The sequence below is a fragment of the Taeniopygia guttata genome, chromosome 11, assembly GCF_048771995.1.
Source record: "Taeniopygia guttata chromosome 11, bTaeGut7.mat, whole genome shotgun sequence".
Taxonomy (NCBI): domain Eukaryota; kingdom Metazoa; phylum Chordata; class Aves; order Passeriformes; family Estrildidae; genus Taeniopygia; species Taeniopygia guttata.
The window spans coordinates 91,522-97,347 of NC_133036.1; the positions used below are offsets into that span (position 1 = coordinate 91,522).

Consider the following 5,826-nt stretch of genomic DNA (forward strand, 5'->3'; position numbering starts at 1 on the left):
TCTAGGAGCTTTTTGGTTATGATAAATTATTTTGTATTTTCCAAAGTGAATAAGTGTAATAGAAATATATTTAACTACAATTCAAGTTGGCTGCTGGCCAGTCTTTTTGTTTGATAACTTAAATGACAAAAGCTAAACAGCAAAAAAAACTTTTGTGCTTTTTTTCTTGTCCATGCTTTTCACATGCATGATAACTCTTTTTTGTCTACTGGGACTAAAGTTTTGGAGAGGAATAAAACAGTCTGTTCCTTGCTATTTACTTTAAAGAAGGAAGCTATATGGAGGCTCTGGATATTTTTGGTAGGCACATGTGGAACAAACATGTGTAATTGCATGACTGATCCAGCAGAATGTTTAGCAGTATATCATGGTGTGCCATTTAGGGGAACAATCTAAAGTAGGAAACAAACTCAAGTGTGAAAGTGCTGTGGAGCAAAGGAAGTTTCATGTATGAGAATGCCCTCCTAACATAACCCATGTGCAATTATGCAGACTATTACATGTATCTCTATAAGGTGCAAATTTTACTTTTAATCTTGTTCAAGCTGTTATATCCATAAAAACATGAGATAAAAGTGTATTGGTCATTTGCCAGATGTCTCAGGATGATGAAGTGGCTGATACAGCCCAAGCTGAAGGAACATCAGGATTGGGTTGCATACAGCTGTAGCAATGTGGTGTATTGTCTGTCTGGTCACCTTCAGTTGTTCTTTCATTATAAGCTGGAAAATCCTGAGGTAAATTAAATACCCAAAAGCTATCTGGGATTTATACATTTGTTTTTTTTTACACTTTTACATTTTTTAGCTTTTTGAAAAACAGTCCCACAAGGTAAAGATGCTACAAGAAAGTGCCTTGTAGTTGTGTAACCAGTTCTGCTTGTTTCTTTTTATTCAGACAGTGCATCAGTACCTCAGGTGGCTTCTTCATCTCTCAAAGCATCTCAAGCCTCATTGCACCTTGAAGCACCCTCGCAGTGACACGGCATCATGGGCCACCAGCAAACAGAAGCCTTGCAAAGTAGCAGCAGCCATCTCTTGTCTTTCTGACCCCAGTGACCTGCAACAAGAAAGGGTAAGAGGAAACTAAACTCAGGGATGGAGAGCTTCAGCAGCAAGTTCCTGGGCTTGTTTTTGTGTTCTGTGCAGCAGAGCTATTAGGTTTGTCTGTCTGCTGTGATCTATCAAAGTTGATACAAAGGAGACATTAATGCTCTGAAGTACTGTTATAAGTTAACTCTTAATGTGTGGCATCACTCAAACCCCTCCATTGACTTCAGAGGAGGTTGCTCAGTGAGGTAGCATTGCTGGGCAGATGGGCAGCAATGTGTAAAACCAGGTTTGCCTTCTGCAGAGTGCAGCTTTGCAGTTTTTAAGGAAGGATGTGCTTGCTGGGGTCACATGTTGGGAGCTGCTGGTTACACAAGTTCTCTGTTGACTCTCATTTCTCCTGAAACATTCCATAATAGTGCAGCACTGTGATGTCCATTAATACTGGAATGAACATCTGGTTAACAAGGCTAGGGAAGGCTCAGTACAGTATAACAAAGGAGGCAACTGAAGCACAAGCCAAATTTTGCCTGAAGTACCTTACTGGCAATTCTAGGAAAAGGAATGATAAGTCTCGACTGTGTCATTTCAACAAATTGCAAAAGTTGCTACTCTGCACTCCTTTTCCTTACAGAATTTGACTGCAACATAGTGGTTGCTACAAAGCCTTGCCTAATCTATGGAGATTTGTAAGAAAAATTTAAAACTCCAACTAGTATGCCAAGGAAATTAATAAACAACGATTGAAGGAGACTTACTAAGTCAAAAATGGTTTCATTTTGAGGAAAACCTACGTAGTTCTTAATATTATCTAATATGGAAAAGGACAAATAAGCAGTTCTATATGTTTGTAGAATTTAATGCATATAAATTTGCTATTTATATAATTCACATTATAAATTGAAAAAAAAACCCCAAACAATATCTGGAAAAAATACTCAGAAAAATTCAACAAACGAATGTTTGTTTTCTTAAGCCTTGAGAGGCTGATTCTGCAAAGCTAAAGCCTCCTCAAGGGTAACAAAGAAGTCTCAGCTTTTATGGAACTAAGTAAGTTGAATGTGCTCAGCAGCATTTTTCTCAGTTCAAATTTATGCCACCAAAATAATCTGATTGATTACAAGACTCAACAAATTGAAAAGAAAGTATGGACCAAGTATATGTACTTTTTGGGGAATTTCTGTTGTAGTTTTTAATCTGATAATATATTCATTTTGGTTATTCCATTCCGATCATATTGTGATGAACTGTTTAAATAAGCATAGCTGTTTTACTGCCTGAATAATAATTTAAAGAATGATTCTGATTTGACAGGGAAAAAAAAGACAAAACAGCCAAATATTTGCATGTTCACATCAAGTGAGTAAAATGCTGAAAAAATTAATTCTGACTGATATGATATATGGGAATTCAGTCATACCTGTACAGAATTGATAAAAATGTTGAAGTTAGGTCTTACCTGAGATACTCAGTACATCTACAAGTGTCCTAATTGTCTGTTCCTTCCATTAGGTTTGTGTGTGGGCCCTAGGTGTGAGAAATAATTATACCATAAATACATAAGCTCTTAAACATTGTTTTAAGAACAGAAAGATGTGCCAATTTTGGTAGAAAATGTTCCTTTTTGAGGTAAAAGCTGAATTTTTTATGGAAAAGGGTATTGTCAGATAACAGCTTAACTAAGAAAAATGCATCTCCCAAAGGAATGCAGGAAATATTTGCAACTAATTATCCATTTACAAAATGGTCTAAACTCTTCTCTTTGAAAATTATTCTCAAAGTTTCAAACAATCATTTCTCCATTTTTGTGGTGAGTATATACTACTGTCATTAGCATTGCTGTTAATGGGGATAAGTGGGATTTAGCATGAACACAGATTTGTTTGCATCATTGTAAAGAAAAGAAGATATAAAGCCATCTTCTTTTTGCTGTAATATGAGAGATACACAACTGGAGCCAACAGAGGCACCACCATCACTACACAAACAAAGGTCTGTGATTTCCACAGGGTACTGGTTTCTTTTTCATACTTCAAAGAAACCAACCAGCCTTCTTAGTCCAACTTTAGGCTCAAGATGCCTGAGCTTTTCTTTTAGGGCCAAGTTATGAACTGCTGAAACATAGGGGTTTATCACAGAACCCCCAGTGCAAGCTGAGCTCTGGCCATAATGCAATTTAAATTATTTATGCACAGGGCTGTGTTCAGACCATGTGCACATTTGTCCTTGTCAGTCAACAAGTGTTCTATTAATCAAACAGGAACCCTGGCGCGTTCATTACAAAAGTAAGAACATTGAATTTGGGATGGTATTTTTAGTGCTTTTGACAGACAGGGATTATTAAGCTGTCACTCCCTCTTTTCTGCCAACTGCCCTATCTTCCTCCCCTTCTTCAATGCATTGTCATTTTATTAAGAGCACACTAATAGTTAAACGACAGGAACCCTAAACCCCTGACTAGTTCACTGACATGACAGGTTATTTTTTCCCTCTATTCCCTGTCCAAGAACCCCTGCTGATCTTCCCAGCATGCAGTGCTGTGTGACCCTTAACATCTGGCAGTGATTAATTGTCTTAGTGTCATAGCGATCGCCTTCCTCCCTCTGATCCTCACTTACTTTGTTCTCTCTTTTAAAGCCAGTGTGCTGGAACCTTTTCTTCCCACTTTTAAATCTGTCCAGTATCCAGGATACTGTGTGTGTCTACTGCGATACAACTTGAAAGAAACCGAAACAGTCAGTTATCTGGCCCTGAAAGTCTGGTCATGGATTCAGAGGGCTTTCTGTTCACTGAAGGGGTGTGCTTGAAAAACAGCACTAACTAGAATGACACAGATCTTGTTGAACTTGATCCGGATCCCGGGTCCCCTCTAAGCAAACAATGCAATTATGGGCAATGCCATTTTCAGCAGACACACGGGGTATTGTGCAGAAGGCTGTTGGCTGCAGCTTACACGTTACATAGATTAAGGAGCTGACACCTCCTGACGGTGGCTGCCCCTTTGTGCTCAGCTCACCCTGCTGTAACCACGCTGCCACAGAGGTCTGAGCCCCAGAGCTCTTCCCGCTCTACTCCCAGCGAGTTAGGCAGGCTCCTGCAGCTGCAGCAGGGACTGGCTTCAGCACCAGGACTGCCTGGGCTGGCAGCTGGCACAGAGATGCTGTTTGCAAGGGGATGTTAATGGCCAAGGAATATCAGCAGCTCATACCTGCTTTAGATCCCTGTATGAAAAGAATACTGGTGGAAGAGGAGATGACTGTACCACTAAGATAAATGTCAGGTGTCCACACTCTGCTCTCAAATGCTGAAAGCCTTCCCATGTGATTTTCAAGAATCTCTTTAAACTCTGCCTCAGTTTCTCATATTGGAAAATAGAGACAGTAGCTGCTTCAAAGTATGGGAGGCTTGGAGTTTTTAGAGACTTCTCTTTTTCCTGTGTGAAGTAGCTAGGCAATTATTTAGCTGCCAGGCATGGGGGGAGCTGTGTAAGAGGGAGGAAGGACGATATGTTATGCAGAAGTTGGTTTGTTTTTTTTAAGACTGCTTAGATTCAGGATGCCTGTGATGTAGTCACAGTTTGGCAACTTGCATGGTACCAACTGCTCTAAACTTCCACTTCCTTGCATGCAAATGGAGGATGAGCTAATAGTGTTCTTTGCAAAAAAACCCTGACCCTCTTAACATTTGAAGATGAAAGGTAAAAATAAACAATTGTTTTAAATCCTGGTTGAATAGCAGAATACATGCACTGAACTTAAACTACCATTACATTTACATTTTAAGGCAAAATATCTGAAATGCAGTTTCTCCTTCACTTACCTATTGAATGTTGAGTTCAGAGTCTCTCTGTCTCCCGTGACACACACTCCTCACAAATAGATTTCTCCAGAGCAGTATTATGTTCTAGTTCTCTGTGTATTTCAAACAATTATAAGGCCATTTATTTTCTATTTCAAACCAAAATAGTGAAATGGAGTGCATGGCCTTTTCTAGTTGCTAAGCAACCCTTTGTAACGTGCATCCTGCATTTTGCTGTGCCATTTGGCAATTCACACAAGATCTTGTTTGTTCATTTCCAGTCTAGTAAAATTGGTTGCTATATTTCAAGTGCCAGTATAGATCAAAGTATTTCCTAGAAGGATAAACATGTTAACTGGCAGAGAGCGAATGATTAACATCAAGCACAAGCCTTTTAGCATAAAGGACTTGGCATGTCATCCATTGGCAAAGCTACTCAGATGAATGCCATCTATACCTAACAGATGTGCCACTAAGGAGTTATCCTCTTCTTTCCAAAGTGCTGCTCGCTGTGCTGGTGTGACTGAATGAGGATGATAGCCACTGTTGAGCTGTGCAAGCAACTGAGCCAAATGCAGTTGTCAGCCATGGCATTGTATCTGGAGATCTCTGCTGATTTCGCCTGAGCCTCTTTAGCTTTGCATTGTATAAGTAATGGTAGAATTATATTAAACTGTTCCTTTTTCTTCCTCTACCCACTATGAACACTTATAAACAAACCAGAGTCTAATGTCTGACTATTTAACGTTACTTGTCTCTGACAAACTCGAAGTGTATGCCTAATGAAAGTTGGCTTTAAGTAGAGAACACTCATTCCTCATAAGCAAGGCAGGACATGGTTGGGTTTTGCTGTGATCTCTGCATTTTCAAACTTCTGATTTAGAGCTATAGATGATCTGGATCTAAGCAGATTGGAGGGGAGGGCTGAAATAAAGTTGGTAGATGAAAACTTTTTAAAATAGGTAAGTAAGACACATTT

The 5,826-nt window shown here is 39.3% G+C and overlaps 1 long non-coding RNA gene across 1 annotated transcript; it reads right to left on the reverse strand.

Moving 5' to 3' along the window:
• Positions 1-898: 898 nt before the first annotated feature.
• LOC115492308 (uncharacterized) lies at positions 899-5,158 on the reverse strand. Its single transcript, XR_012057805.1, has 3 exons — positions 4,869-5,158; positions 2,509-2,576; positions 899-1,059 (listed from the first exon to the last, which is right to left on the reverse strand). It is a non-coding gene; the product is annotated as an uncharacterized lncRNA (long non-coding RNA).
• Between the last annotated feature and the right edge of the window lie 668 nt (positions 5,159-5,826).